Consider the following 16,824-nt stretch of genomic DNA (forward strand, 5'->3'; position numbering starts at 1 on the left):
GCCTGTAAGCTTTGCCATCTCGACATCGTTCATCAGTTTTGTCTGCCACTCTTCTTTGGTGGGAGTTGTAGACCCTTAGGATCATCTAGTCCAACCCCCTGCAAAACACAGTCAGTCACAGCCAAAGCAGCCTGGCTCCATCAGTGCCGGATTTCTCCATAAGCTAAGCCAAAATCCCTTATTTTGGCTGCTGATCCCTTGTTTTCCAGGCTGCTGGTCCCTTATTTTCAAATCAGTAAGTTGACAGCTATGGTGTGGACTGCAATGGGAAAGCCATCTTGGGTTGAAGCAGTCAAGTGAAGTCACACCCTTAGGCCTGTAAGGGGTTGGGGAGGTTAGAGAACATGACACCTTGCTTGTTGCCAGAGTTCTGCACACACTGAACCTACATAGAGGTAGAATTAGATCATTGCACTTGAGGTCCTTGCAAACCAGTTGTATGCATGATTACAGCATATAGTACTATCAAAAGGAATTACTGTTGCTAATTTCTGGTTTAGGCGTTTTCAGAACATTTGCCTTACAGACCTGCTGTACTTTAAAACCCCTTATTTTTAATTAATACACTTAAGAGAACAAGCCCATTGAACTCCTGATGGGACTTCTAAGAAAAATGTGTAGACTGTCGACCAGCATCGCAGGATTCTCAACTGAAAATAGCACTCAGAACTTTCTGCCCTCTGTTTTCAAATGAAAAATTCATGCTTAAGTAAAAGATCCTGGCTCTACCATCTCAGTCGGCATCTCTAGCATTGCAACTTAGCTTTCCAACCTTAGAAAGGAACAGAAAGCTGCCTTATACAAATTGGACTGTTTTCCCATCTTCCTCCTACCCCTTTCTGCCCAGTGAAATCAGCTCCCACCCTGAATATTAGCTCTGCACTGCTATGGACACCAATGTAAACTTTAGTTGGATAGTTATTGTGTGGGAGGGTGTCCCCCTATATAAAAAATCATGCAAATTCATTAGGAAAAGGTAAAGGGAGCCCTGACCATTAGGTCCAGTCGTGGCCGACTCTGGGGCTGCGGCGCTCATCTCGCTTTATTGGCCGAGGGAGCCGGCGTACAGCTTACGGGTCATGTGGGCAGCAGGACTAAGCCGCTTCTGGCGAACCAGAGCAGCGCACGGAAACGCCGTTTACCTTCCCGCCAGAGCGGTACCTATTTATCTACTTGCACTTTGACGTGCTTTCGAACTGCTAGGTTGGCAGGAGCAGGGACTGAGAAACGGGAGCTCACCCCGTCGTGGGGATTCGAACCCCCGACCTTCTGATCGGCAAGTCCTTAGGCTCTGTGGTTTAACCCACAGCGCCACCCGCGTTCATTATGATCCCCTTTTTTTTCTTTACTAGATCTGAATCACAAGACTTCTTGTGATTTTGTGATGCAAAGAGTTGGAAGAGGACTCTGCCCAATCTGGATTCCAAAGTCAACACCCTTGATGTGACCCGGGTGGATCATGACCTGGATTGAATCAATGGTCTGCTTTGGAATCCGTAGTCTGGAAGACTGCCTCTGTTTCATCACCACCACGAGGTTTTTGCTTTAAAACTGTTTACCCAGTTGCCCACTGTTTTGAGTGGCTGCCAAGTGGAGCTCCTTCCTGCCCCACACTTCCAGGAGAAAGTGTGCATTTTTTATATAAACTAAACCATTCAGCATTCCATTATTACTTCCATCAAAACTTATTTACACTGCTGAATTTATCTTAATGCTGCCAACATTTTCAAGAGTACACAATTCCCCCAGATATTAAGTAAGCATTTTCCAGTCTTCTTTAAATGAATGTTCTTCTTGTTCTCTTATTCTGTAAGTTAGATCCACAAGCTGTGCATATTCCACCAGTAATAATAATAATATAATAATAATAAGGCTGCGTTTTAATGTTTCATTTTAATGTTTCAATGTTTCAGTGTTGTATTTTAATCTTGTTTTTAAGTTGTATCCATTCAACTTGTTTTTATTATTGCTTGTTAGCCGCCCTGAGCCCAGCCTTGGCTGGGGAGGGCGGGGTATAAATAAAATTTAATAATAATAATAATAATAATAATAATAATAATAATAATAATAATTTATTTATACCCCGCCCATCTGACTGGGTTTCCCCAGCCACCCTGGGCGGCTCCCAACAGAAAATAAAAAGCATAATAAAACTTCAAACATTAAAAACTTCCCTAAACAGGCCTGCCTTCAGATGTCTTGTAAAAGTCTTCTAAAAGTCAGTTTAAGTTGCCATTCTTCTTTGGTTGAGACCTCACTCCTTTTCCATTTGGGGGCTAATAAAACATGGGCTGCTGTAGTGGTATACATAAATAACCTTTGTTGACGCCTGGGAATTTCCATCTGAGTTTTCCCAAACAAAAAGGACACTGGTTTTTTGTTTTGTTTTGTTTTTTGTTTTGCAAAAGTGCTTTTAAACACTTTTTTTCAATTCATTATAATCCCCCCCCCAATACTCTTTTACCCTTTTACAGGTCCACCACATTTGAAAGAAAGTACCCTCAACCTCATTGCATCTCCAGCACTTATCCGATTCAGTCTTATGCACCTTAGCAAGTCTGCTCAGAGTTAAATCATTTTCAAGTAGTTCCCTGTGTCTCTTCATCCTCTCCTGCTGTGCCCCCGCTTTCCTTTTTATCACCTCTGCACCCCTTGCCTGTCAGCCAGCCTTTCCTGACAACCTGTCAGATGTTTTCCAGCTTCCTGGCCTTCTGTGGTCACATCTAATTTCACCACCCATCTCTAGACAGCCATTCCACTGATTCCATTCCTACACACATACCAGTTTTCTTTTCCTACTGATTCTCAGTGCTCTGAGGCTGTTTTGTAGGGCTTCCTCCCTTGGGTTTGATTTGTCACATTTTATACCTCCAAGCATGCCGAAGAACTTTTTCCTGCCCAGTGGCCTCATTTCAGTCACAAAGATTGGAATGAGTGGTCAGAAATCCCCAACAACAGAAGCCAGACTTGCTTACCTGAGAGCCTAATAACTTGCTCAAGCTCAGTCACCAACATTCAAAATAGGTAAGTGCAAACAATGAAGTCTTTGTTTCTCGTTAGCTGAGGAAATGGGAGGAGGATATGTCTTCATTTGTAAGCTATGGATTTGGACCTGTTTATTTTGACTGCTCTATTAAAGTAGCATAAAACTACTTTTTTTTGCTGAAGTTTAATACTGTGGCTTGGAATTAAAATTACATTTCCATAAAAACATCAGAATCGTCAAAGGTAGCACACAGACTTGGGCGGATGCTTGTTTATCCTGAGCTTTAAAAATTAATATTTACTCTACTAAAAACCCCCACCCTTTATGGCTTTGGTACCTGTAAAGAACAAGGCTGGATCTATATATGCATCTGAATGACATTAGAAAAATGCAGTTGCAATTACTTGAATGTTTTGTCTGGCTCTGAGCAAGAACCTTCAAATTCTTCTTGAAGATTTGCTTTCGGTGAAATTCAGTGTGTGGCAATTTTAGGGTATGTGAAATTTTCATAGTCTTACTGAAATACCTTTCACCTCCCTCAAAATTCCTCCCATGTTTTACCTAAGCTGGAACTTCAGCGTTTTGATTTGGATAAATTCAGTGGCAACCCTTGTTTTAGAAGATAGAAAAGCAGGAGGGGAAAATGTTAGAGTTTGGTGTTCTCTAAAACATACTGGAGTAATGCTTTGTCCTGTCTGTGTGAGCAAGATTTTTACACTGGCAGTGAACCTGAGAGAGACAGCCATTGCTTGTACCAAAGCTAGGCTTCAGCCTGCTTCTCAAATGTCAGCAAGACCAAAGTGTATTCTCTATTGAATTAAGTGACCTTTTATTTTACACACATTTGCCAGCTAATACCCTTGCAGCTTAACTCCACTTAATGCCGCCACAGTTTCCTTAACTGGTGATAAAAAGGACCCCTGCTTTGAGCAAGCACTTAGTGCAATAAGCATAAAAGCTCTGTGCTTTGTGGGTTTCCAAGCTATTGCTGAACTGTCTTGAATAGTGTGGTTCTTTCGTAGCTCCATTTGACTTAACCACACGGTGCTGAGAGCTGCTGTCAAAGGGCATAGTGTGCCCTTTTCTTCTTCCAACCACTGGAGGGAGCAGCCGGGTAGGAAAATTCCTTGGGGTTAAAACCTGGTCTGAGAATATGCTGGAGGATTTCGCACAGTGCCTAACCAGCTGCTAGTAGCAGCCCAAGATAGGAAAAGAGGTGGTAAAGGAACACCTGGCTCCTTTGAATGAATCCAGATCTCCAGGGACTGAGGAACTTGCAGGTGTAATCTCAGGTGTACCATCTTTGAGAATTCTTGGGGGAAAGGTGAGGTCCCTATGGTCTGGAGGCAGGCAATTATCCCAGTATTCAAAAAGGGGACTAAAGCAGGACCCAAGAAACTGCTGACTGGTCAGCTTGACATCAATGCCAGGAAACTGTTAGAATTCCTGCTCCATGAATGCAGTCATGGGATTGTTGTCTATCACGTGACAGTCATCCTAGAATGGATAATTACACAGTTGATATGTGAACATTTAGAAAAGGATGCTGTGACTACTAAGAGCCAGCAAGGGTTTCTCAAAAGCAAGTCATGGCAGACGAATGTCATTTCCCCCCTTTTTTTGATAGAGTTACCAGCTTGGTGGATCAAGGGAATGCTGTGGATGAAGGGTATACTGATTTCAGTAAGGCTCTTGATGAGGTCCCCCATGATATTCTTGCAGAGAATCTGGTAAAATGTGAGCTGAACAACATTACTGCTGGGTGGATTTGTAATTGGTTGACTGACCAAACCTAAAGAGTGCTCGCTAATGGTTCCTTGTCATCCTGGGAAAAAAGTGACAATTGGGGTGCCATGGGTTCTGACATTCGGACTTGGGTGATGAATTGGGGGGGATGCTCACCAAATTTGCAGATGACACCAAGCAGGGAGGGGTAGCTATGGTCAAGATGACCTTAACAGATTGACGAATGGGGCTCAAACCAACAAAATGAATTTCAATAGGCACTCAGGCAGGAATAATCAGATGCACAGATATAGGATAGGGGACACCTGGCTAGACAGCAGTATGCGTGAAGCTTAACATGAGTCAGTGTGGTGCAGCAGCAAAGAGAGTGAATTCAGTTCTAGGCTGCATCAACAGAAATACAATGTCCAAAATCAAGGGAAGTCGTAGCAGCACTCTGTTTGGCCAGGCTGCCTGGAGAACTGTGTCCAGTTCTGGGCACCATAATTAAAGAAGGACGTTGGCATGGTGAAACGTGTGCAGAGGATGGCAACCAAGATGACCAAGGGTCTGGAAACCAAACCTTTATGAGGAATGGTGGAGAGAGATGAGTATTTCTAGCCTGGCGAAGAGAAGATGAGAGGTGATATGATAGCCATCTTCCGAAGGGCTGTCACATGGAGGATGGACTATGCTTGTTTTCTGCTGTTTCAGAGGGTGGAACCTGAACCAACAGATTCCAGTTACATAAAGTAAATTCAGCTAAACATTAGGAAGATCTTCCTGACAACAGGAGCTGTTTGACTCTGGAACAGACTCCCCTTTTTGGAGGTTTTTTTTTAACAGAGGTTAGGTGGCCCTTTGAGGCTTTGTGTGGTTCCTGCATTGCAGAGGGTTTGGGCTAGATGAACCTTGAAGTACCTTCCGGTCCTGCAATTCTATGATTGCAGGTGGGCCAATGGTTCCCCTGAGGAGGGCTTGGAGGAGCAGAGAGAGGGGAGGAGAAAGCAATATTTTTTTTGAGGGCGGGGAGGGGAGAAGCAAACTATGAAAGTTTTTCCTTTCTTTTAAAAAGGGTTTTGGTGCTGCTTCTCTAAGCTTTCCAGAGACTTTAATGCCTCCCTAAGCAGCACTATATAAGGGACGCGGTGGCGCTGTGGGTAAAACCTCAGTGCCTAGGACTTGCCGACCGTATGGTCGGCGGTTCGAATCCCCGTGGCGGGGTGAGCTCCCGTCTTTCGGTCCCAGCTCCTGCCCACCTAGCAGTTCGAAAGCACCCCTAAGTGCAAGTAGATAAATAGGTACCGCTTTATAGCGGGAAGGTAAACGGCGTTTCCATGTGCTGCGCTGGTGCTGGCTCGCCAGAGCAGCTTCGTCACACTGGCCACGTGACCCGGAAGTGTCTCTGGACAGCGCTGGCCCCCGGCCTCTTAAGTGAGATGGACGCACAACCCTAGAGTCGGACACGACTGGCCCGTATGGGCAGGGGTACCTTTACCTTTACCTAAGCAGCACTATATTGTGACATAGTTTCATTCCCAGTATATTGTTGTGGGGAGGAAAATGGCAGCCTGCATTCTGGGAAAAATACTTAGCCTTGCATCCCAAGAGGATATAGTCCAGAGCACTTATGGAAACAATAGCAGCCAAGATACAAGAGAACGCTTAAATATAACACAAGTTATATATACGTGGCATTGGATTCCACTCAAACTCTTTCAGATTAACCACAATCTATCCCCAAAATGCTGGAGAGTGTGTGACTCTTTGGGATTCCTTATCCACAGGTGGTGTGGGACTCTGTACCGATACATTCATTCTGGCAAAATGGTTTCTCTGAAATTTCTATTACAATTACCGGTAATCACAATCTGGTCTCGAACCCTACATTGGCGGTTTTATCACTTGAGGGCAGTTTTAATCCTGAGTTCCCACCTTGAACCCGGTTCTCCTTTCTGTTGAAAACCTTACTTTTTGTTCCTGGTATGCTTGTGTTGTATGGGAAATAGCACTTTCTGAATGCTGAATGCTCAGCAGAGTAATAAATGGGCAGGAAAAGCGTGGTGGCAGCAAGTGATTTATCCCCCCCCCCCGCCATTTCTCAGTCCTAATATGTCAATGGGGATGGAATGTGTGGAAGGCCTCTTAATTTAGCTTCAGAAAGACTCATTTATAATGCCAATGTAATTCCTTCTGTAGGAGCTCCATGCGTGTGGAATCTGAGGTCTGCCGGATGTTGAATGTCAGTATCTTGCTTAAGTGTTCACTCAAGCTCTGAAATATGAAACTACCTATCACAGTCCCTTTCCCACAATGCTGAACCTTGCCTCTTCAGGAACTGGCATAGTTCAGCTTAGTTTGGTTTGAGGTCCAGCTCTGAGGGCCTTCTGGCGGCTCCCTCACTGCGAAAAGTGAGATTACAGGGAACCAGGTGGAGGGCCTTCTCGGTAGTGGCACCCACCCTGTGGAACACCCTCCCACCAGATGTCAAGGAAATAAACAATTATCTGACTTTTAGAAGACATCTGAAGGCAGTCCTGTTTAGAGAAGTTTTAATGTTTGATCTTTTATCGTGTTTTTAATATTCTGTTGGGAGCTGCCCAGAGTGGCTGTGGAAACCCAGCCAGATGGGTGGGGTATAAATAAATTATTATTATTATTACTACTACTACTACTACTAGGTGTGGCTGCTATCCAATATATTCATTTGTAAACCAGGCTCCTAAGTTTTAACTTTTCATAAATAATGGGGCATTGTGATGTTGAGCTTGATAACCTTCTGCCTCTGGTGCCTGCCTGGGACTATAAAAAAATAGAAGCGAGCCAAAATTTCACTTTCGGTTTGCATGGGTGAGGGAGTTGGGATTAAGGACCAAAAGTGGGCAACTGGCTTGCTTTTCCCTGTGTCCAACTCCCCCCTCTTTCTCACCACCATCAGATTTCTGGCAATGGCTCTTTTTGGATGACCAGCAGCTGACAAAAACATCGCATATTTGTGCCCCTATTGCCCCATGTGGGTATGCTGTGTCAGCCTATAGCACTGTTCACGGAGGCTGTTCTGAGGGGAAGGCAGGTAGCTGGGAAACTCGGTACAAGGTCCCCACGGGACCGCCTCTCCTGGTATGTCCCACAGAGGAATTTACGGTCTTCAAACAAAAACATCTTGGAGGTCCCGGGCCACAGAGAGGTTAGGCTGGCCTCAACCAGAGCCAGGGCCTTTTCAGCCGTGGCCCCGATCTGGTGGAACGCTCTGCCACAAGAGACATGGGCCCTGCGGGACCTGACATCTTTCCGCAGGGCCTGAAAGTCAGAGCTGTTCCACCAGGCCTTTGGCCAAGGCACAGCCTGACCCCCTCCTTCTGTAATCTTCACAGAACTCTAGCCCAATGGTTGCCATCAATTTGATTTGAATTAATTTTATAATGAAATGATTTTAGAATGTTGTATTATTTTACTGTTGTTAGCCACCCTAAGCCCGGCTTCGGCTGGGGAGGGCGGGATATAAATAAAGTTTATTATTATTATTATTAAAACACCTTTCATATGTCTGACAATCACTATGCTGCCCTCACAAAGGTTGAAAATGGGGCTGTAGAAGCAGGGAGGGGTGGCATTTCATCCCAGACTTGATTTGTAATAAATGTGAGTGAGGGAGCTGTTAATCCCTTGACACTTGATACGCTTGAAAGGCTAATTCACCTTCAGTGAAGTTGGAAACACTTCATCAGGGTTAAATGTGTGTGTACAAATGCACAGATCATATCTGCATAAAATCAGTCTGGAGTGGGAAGAACCAGGCATTAATTGGCCTGGGAGCTAGTGAGCCCCACCTCTCTGACAGTTCAAAATCCACAAGGGTGGTATTTTCTAGTATTTAACGATAGCGTCAAAAGAAGTGGAAGGGAATTTTGTTACAACGCAGGAGAAAACAAGAACGCCTGTGAAACTTAATTACGTATCTGCTTCATTGCAAGAGCCTTTTCCATTGCAAAAGTCTCTGGGAATTATATAACAATGTCAAGAGGCTAGGTTATATTACAAAGTCAACAGAAGTCAGCAGAAGTGCCTAGGGATGCAAAGAGAGGTGGGGAGGGGGGGGGTAGATAATGTTACCAAGTCAGAAGCTATGACTCACTGATAGGACTCCTAAACCCTGCAAATCAGAAGGCAGCCAGTGAGTGCCGCAGCGAACAGAGTAATATGCAAAGTTTAGCTTCTTAATATTGAAGGGAAAGATTTCCCTGTCCAGCATGAAGCCTTTTGCCTAAGCTTGGCACAAAGGATGTGTCTTTTCTTGCAGACTGCAGAGCAGCTGCACACTTTTGCAAAATCTAGAATTGCAACACGTAATCAGATTAATGTCCCTCTGGATATCTGAGGTAGGATTGTTAGAAAGGAACACCGATAAAATATTTTAGAAGGTTCTGAAATACCTTATTATTGTTTTTTTGCGAAGTGCACAAGTACCATATTTTTCGCTCTATAGGACGACTTTTCCCCCTCCAAAAATGAAGGGGAAATGTGTGTGCGTCCTATGGAGCGAATGCAGGCATATATGGACAGAGCGATTCTATTTTCCAATTATTGGATGGCGGCTAACACATTGAGGTTGAATCCTGACAAGACAGAAGTACTGTTTTGGGGGACAGGAGGCGGGCGGGTGTGGAGGACTCCCTGGTCATGAATGGGGTAACTGTGCCCCTGAAGGACGAGGTGTGCAGCCTGGGAGTCATTTTGGACTCACAGCTGTCCATGGAGGCGCAGGTCAATTCTGTGTCCAGGGCAGCTGTTTATCAGCTCCATCTGGTACACAGGCTGAGACCCTACCTGCCCGCTGACTGTCTCGCCAGAGTGGTACATGCTCTGGTTATCTCTCGCTTGGACTACTGCAATGTGCTCTATGTGGGGCTACCTTTGAAGGTGACCCGGAAACTACAACTAATTCAGAACGCTGTAGCTAGACTGGTGACTAGAAGCAGCCGCCGAGACCATATAACACCGGTCTTGAAAGACCTACACTGGCTCCCAGTATGTTTCCGAGCACAATTCAAAGTGTTGGTGCTGACCTTTAAAGCCCTAAACAACCTCGGTTCAGTATATCTGAAGGAGCGTCTCCACCCCCATCGTTCGGCCCGGACACTGAAGTCCAGCGCTGAGGGCCTTCTGGTGGTTCCCTCGCTATGAGAAGCCAAGTTACAGGGAACCAGGCGGAGGGCCTTCTCGGTAGTGGCACCCGCCCTGTGGAATGCCCTCCCACCAGATGTCAAAGAGAAAAATAACTACCAAACTTTTAGAAGACATCTGAAGGCAGCCCTGTTAGGGAAGCTTTTAATGTTTAATAGGTTATTGTATTTTAGTGTTCTGTTGGAAGCCGCCCATAGTGGCTGGGAAAACCCAGCCAGATGGGCGGGGTATAAATAATAAATTATTATTATTATTATTATTATTATTATTATTATTATTATTAAGCTACACAATATATGTCGAATTCTCCACTTGCCCAGCCCGGAGCAGAAAGGAAAAACACAATGAGAAGTTCAGAGCAATGGTATCACTCCATCCCTGACATGATTGGTTGCACCATACTTTGGCCCTGGCCTCCCTGCCAGATGACTTCCAGTGTTGGACCAGTAGGGAGACTGCCTTCAGTGCCCTGGGATCCCCCTTTCCCCATGGGAGGATCACTGAGAGTCTTCTGGGGTGGGTTCCCCCCATCCCTGCTGTTTCTCCACTCCCAGTTAGGGCTTGCTTAGGTGGCAAGTGGAATGCATTTCTAAACACGCTCTTGTGGACATTCGATGAAGCTGAATGTTGGAAGATTCAGAAAGGTAAAAGAACAGTCCGTAGTCAAACTGTAGAACTCTCTCCCCTGGGAGGCAGCAATGTTCGCCAACTTGGATGGGTGGGTTGGACAAATGCATGGAAGAGAGGGCTAGCAAGGGCTGGTGGCCTCCAGGGTTGAAGCAATGCTTCTGATGGCCCACAGGAGGGGAGAGATGCTCTTGTGCTCATGTTCTGCTCCCTGGTTTCCCACTGTGAGAACAGGATGCTGGACTCGATGGGCCATGGGCCTGATCCAGCAGACCCTTCATATGTTCTTGTGATGACCTCTAGCAACACATGTGGCAAAGTCCTTGGGAATGGAGTGAGTCCTGAGAGATAGCAGATACATGTATTGCCAACCAGTCATTCCAAGTAGGGCTGCTGTTGGGCAGAGCATGTTGCTGATAATGTCAAGGTTGCAGGTTCGATCCTTGTATGGGACAACTGCATATTCCTGCATTGGTGGACTAGATGATCCTCAGGTTCCCTTCCAACTCTATGATTTTATGATATAGGTAACATTATTAGCAGGCAGCACCTCCTTTAATCAGAGGACCAGAGCACAAATATTGGTAATAAGCCCCTGTTTGCTTATTTAAAGGTAGCAGGTTTCTCAAAGGCTCACGGTGCATGCTGTCGCCAATATTTGAGGTTGTTTCCATTATGGAGGTAGGATCTCCCGATGGTCTCACTAGGCCCAGACCTTCCCAATGTAGAGAAAGAGGCTGAAGGAAGTTGAATGACCAGGTCAAGACTTCTAGTGGGAGAAAGCAGGCGAGTGATCCGAGGCAGCAGCAACTCCTGTTTCCCCAACCATCCTTGGTGGCTGAAGTCTAGGTGGGCTTCCACAAGACAAGACGCAGTGATAATAGCAAGAACCTTTACTGAACTACATAACTGGGAAACAGGAGCAAAGCAACTGCTTATGTACATTCCTGAAGCCTGGGCCACTCCCAACGTGATTGGCTATCCAAACCTCCAAGCTGCAAATCACGACTCAAGGGCCAATGGCAGAGGCCCAAATCCTGAAATGTTCTGTGATTGGACATCATGTATCAAATCAGAACACAGGAGCTCAGAATCCTTAGTCCAGACTCAAGCTCAGGCAAACACAGACCACTGAATACATAACAGTGGCAAGGGTCTTGCTCACCGTCTCTCTGGGAGGCATGGCAGGGAGGACTGTGTTCCCTGGACCACGCCTGTGCTGCTGAGGAAGAGTGTCAAACATGAGGTTGAGGTGGGTGCTCTTTCCACGACCAGTCTTTGATGCTGCAGCCCCCAAAGAAAGGGTGGGTGAATGGGCAGAAGCAACTCATGGACAGCACCAGAGACTCAATACTCCCCATTGTGATGCCCAGAGCAGCAGCTGAGCAAGAGAGAGGAGGCAAGGAGCTGCCACGGCCCTCTCTACCATGCTCTTCTCCTTTCAAGCAGCAGCTCAAGGGCATGGTGCTACAGGGCAGGCGGGAGAATTTGCTGCTTATCGTTTGCTCACCTCTCCTCGCTAGGAATGAAGGAGGCTGCGGCGATCACACACAGGGCCCCCGGACGTTTGACGGTCTATTGACCCTGTGCCGCCACTGCGATTGCTTTTTCCGCTGCCACCACCCCGCTTCTCACGGGGACACACGGAGTCTAGTGAGTTGTTAACATAAACAGATAATCAAGTTTGTTTTTAAATGCAGGAACAAGCTTATGGTTTCAGTTAGTTTTTCTTGACAGTTTCTTATTCTTAGTTCCTAACAACTCCAAACTGATTATTCCAACTATCTATCTGACTCCACCTAACAATTCCTCTCACTCTCTCACAATACAACTCTGCCAACCCACCGCCTATTCCTCCCTCTTCCTTCTTCAACTCCCAAACCTCAACCTCAACCTCAACTGACTTTCAAAACCTCCCACTCTAACTTTTATTCCCCCCTTGCCAATCACATCACACCTATTTTAACCCTTTCCTTATGACCCACCCTAGGAGGCAAACGCCACAGAGGCATTTGGGTTTGCTTTGCATTCAGCACAGCTCATCTTTGAAACTCACCGCCTCCAGTTTTTGTGGTGTAGTTTTCTCAACGCATCAGGTATGCCCATCCATCCTTTTGCTTACCCCAACCCTGGACATTGGGGCAGCTTAATGCACCAGCCCCGCAGCTACATGGCAAAGATAAATTGCAGGTAAGATGAAAGGTTTGGTCCTTCGAAGGGCTGTAGTAGCGAGACAGGAGAATATGCTCCTGGCTGCTAAAGCAGACCTTTGCTGTACTTTCAATAAGGATATATTTGAAGGCTAAGCCCTGGCATTGCCTGGCTCAGTACATTCACCCAGTTTCGTGTTCTGAAATGTCCCACTCTTTTAAGACACACACACACCCCTCAACCAAATGTACAGCTTGTCATAACAACAGTATTATTCTATTCTATTTTTATGTCTCCACCCTCTTACAACAGTGAAGTTTGACATGTTCATTTGGAACTCGGTGTCTCAACCTGAGGCTGAGCAGTATGCTTCATTTTCCTTCTCCGTTTTAACACGTTGGGGAGGGAATGAAATAAAAACCAGCAGAAGAGTGGCATGGCTTCACCCACAGTACTACAGGAATCGTAGCAGAAGAAGAGAGCAAACCCAAATCGCTGTGGTCTGCTGTTGTACTAAATTGCTGCCCACGCCATATTACGCTTTGAGAGCTTACAACCCACTGGGAGATACTCTTAGGCGGGAGATAGGAGCGCAGCCAGCCAGCCCAAGATGCCCTGTTGAAGGGAACCTTCAGCGTGTGTGCTTTCAAAGAGAATTGGTAAAAGAATTTGCACTGGAATGTCTGCCACATAAAGGTTCTTTAGTACTCCTGCATTAACGATTCTGCAGTGGCCTTTTTGACTCCTCCCAAGCCATTGTTTCTATTCCCACAGTCCACCCTCCCCACCAAAAAAGTGGAAGTTCCATGAGGAAGGGTGAGGTGACTGCCTCAGGTGGCAGGATCCATAGGGGCCTTGTAGCTGCTGTTCTTGCCAGCATCTGCCCTAACAGCAGCAGCGGTGGGTGCTGCTCTTATCCCCCCCCCCCGCAACATGCAGTTTTGCAGAGACACAGCCCTTGGGGGGGGGGGGGAGGAGAGCTCCGGTGTTTGAGCTCTATGTCTGAATGCCCCCCCCCCATTTTTAAATTTTATTTTTTATTAATTTTTTTTTGCCCTGCAAAAACCTGCTCTTTTGAAGCAGCATTGGAGCAAAGTTCAATTCAGGTTTTCTGCACATTGCTGTTTGCTCCAATTCAGCAGTAAAGAGTGGGCTTTTGCAGGGAAAGCTCTGGAGCAAAAAACGGGGGGGGGGGGGAACGAGCATTCAGACATGAAGTTTTAAAGCGTGGACCATGCCTGGGGAAATGCAGAGGAAAGGTAAGTGTGGATCCTGCCCTTGTTGTATTTGTCTGTGTTTCCTCCATTTGGACGCCTTCCACTTTCACTTTGTCCCTGAACGAAACAAAACAGGACCCACAAAACTTCCCTTTAACTCTCCTTGTAATGCAAGCACACCACACAGCTAGTGAGAGTGAGCATACAGCAGTATTATCTCTCCGCACCCCCATTTTTAATGTAAGCGTACGTTATCTGCACTATGACACCATTGCCAGCATCCTACTTTCACTTTTGCAGCTTTTAATGTTCAGGCTGTGATTGCTATGCTGAACCTTTCTCTTGGTTCCACAAAAGCATCAGCAGCGAGGGCACGGGAGTTGCCTATGCCAGGAAGAAGTGGCGTCAGTGGGGCACGTTGGCATGGTGGCGCATCAAAGGTGTAGTAAAAAAGAAAAGGGGAGCATCCCTGGAAGGAAAAGCGTTTGAGATCTTTACTGGAAGCTACGGACCATGCAGAGATGGCTAATTTGTGCCCTGTGACCATTGCCAACATTTTGAGGGTGCCAATCCACTTGAGTGTGTGTGACCAGCCCAATACCATTAAGAGCACAGATCACCCTGAATGCACATCAAAAGGTCATGTGTGAGCCAGTGTGGTGTAGTGGTTAAGAGCGGTAGACTCCTAATCTGGGGAACCGGGTTCGCGTCTCCGCTCCTCCACATGCAGCTGCTGGGTGACCTTGGGCCAGTCACACTTCTTTGAAGTCTCTCAGCCCCACTCACCTCACAGAGTGTTTGTTGTGGGGGAGGAAGGGAAAGGAGAATGTTAGCCGCTTTGAGACTCCTTCGGGTAGTGATAAAGCGGGATATCAAATCCAAACTCTTCTATGTGAAGAGGAACAGCAAACTCCACAGTTCAAATCTCATCTCAGCCACAAACGATTGTCTCAGTCGCCTCGATCTACCCTATAGTATATCCAATTTTATTTTCATAACAATCTTCTTAAGGTAGCCTCCCAAAAACCAACTTGCCGGCTAAATAGAGATTTGAAGCCAGGCAATTTCTTGCCTTCTACTCATCATGGTACCCTGGCTTTCAAAAATGCAATTGGTGGGCACGTCGGGAGTTTCCCGTATTTTAATTTCTCACTTGCCTCACACTTCAGTGTAATTAACTCGCTGTGCAATCCTGCAGGTATTTATGCTGGAGGAAGTCCCAGCGAGTTTTATGGGGCTTACTCGGTCAATGGATGCAGGATTTCAGCCTTACTTACCAGAATGACTGTAGGCTTTTTCTGTCAAGTCTCCTTCCTGAATTCAAGAGGTGTGGAGGCTTTGAAGCAGTTGGGACAACAGCTTGATGGCAAGTAGAGAAAAACCTGGTCCTGGCAGAGTTCACTGTACAGCCTACTCTGTGCTGATGATAATATTTTCCCTCCTTTTGCGTCAACAGTGTCATCCAGCAGAGTGGTTTCAAGTGATGAGGAATCTTCTTCTCACAGGTTCCTGCTAGGGAAGGCAGAGGGGTCTATCGATATCCCACTATGATGTGTTCACATACCACTTAGCAAGCTGGTCCTGGATAGCTCGGTTGGTTAGAGCATGGTGCCACTAATGCCCAGGTTGCAGGTTCAATCCCTGTATGGGACAACTGCACATCCCTTCATAAATAGCAACACCCTAGAGGTCCCGGGTCCTAAGGAAATTAGATTAGCTTCAACCAGAGCCAGGGCCTTTTCAACTCTGGCTCCGGCCTGCTGGAACGCTCTATCTCATGAGACCAGGGCCCTGCAGGATCTGATTTCTTTCCGCAGGGCCTGCAAGACAGAGTTGTTCCGCCTGGCCTTTGGCTTGGAGCCAATTTGATTCCCTCCCCTCTTTCTTTTTTCTTTCTCCTTTCTCCTCCTGCAATGAGGCTACATTTTAATATTTTAATGTCTCAATATTTTAATGTTGTATTTTAATTTTGTTTTTAAGTTGCAATCATTCAATTTGTTTTTATTATTGCTTGTAAGCCGCTCTGAGCCCGGCCTTGGCTGGGGAGGGCGGGGTATAAATAAAAATTATTATTATTATTATTATTATTATTATTATTATTATTATTATTGCAGGGTTTTGGACTAGGTGATTCTCAGGGTCCCTTCCAACTCTACAGTTTTCTCTATGAGAGAGAAAAACTCAAATCGAATCCAACTGAGATGCTCTCTTGGATGCAGTACAAGTACAGGATGTTACGGGAAAGCCATCTGATTGCCTTTGCTTGGATGAATTTCATTTATTAATACAGCCTGATGATGCTCAGATAGAGGAGATTGAAGGGTTACTCTCTAGTGAAATGGGATCCAGAATGGAGTTGAAGGACTGGTCTCTCTCAGGTATTATCAGTCCATGCAAAGCATGGGTAGGCAAACTAAGGCCTGGAGGCCAGATCCTTTTTTTTTTAAAATTTTTATTAGTTTTCCATACATTCATACAATTTATCCAAATTTTACCAAATTTTAACAAAGTTCAAATTTTGGACTTCCTTCAACTTCCCAGAAAATCATCCATTTTTACCCTTTAATACGCATTTCTTTAATTGCATTGCCATTTGTCTTCCCTCCTTTTTCTATTTACTTTCAGCAATACCTTTTAAAAATTTTACAGTGCTTCTTGAAACCCCACTAGCGTTGTTTGCACCTCACATAGGCCTGGAGGCCAGATCCAGCCCAATCGCCTTCTAAATCTGGCCCGCTGACCGCCCAGGAATCAGAATGCTTTTACATGAGTAGAATGTGTCCTTTTATTTAAAATGCATCTCGGGGTTATTTGTGGGGCATAGGAATTCATTTGTTTTTTTCTCTCTTCAAAATATAGTCCAGATCCCCACAAAGTCTAAGGGACAGTGGACCAGCCCCCTGCTGAAAAAAGTTTGCTGACCCCTGAAAAATG

Source organism: Podarcis filfolensis (genome assembly GCF_964270895.1).
Source record: "Podarcis filfolensis genome assembly, chromosome: 5".
NCBI classification, from domain to species: domain Eukaryota; kingdom Metazoa; phylum Chordata; class Lepidosauria; order Squamata; family Lacertidae; genus Podarcis; species Podarcis filfolensis.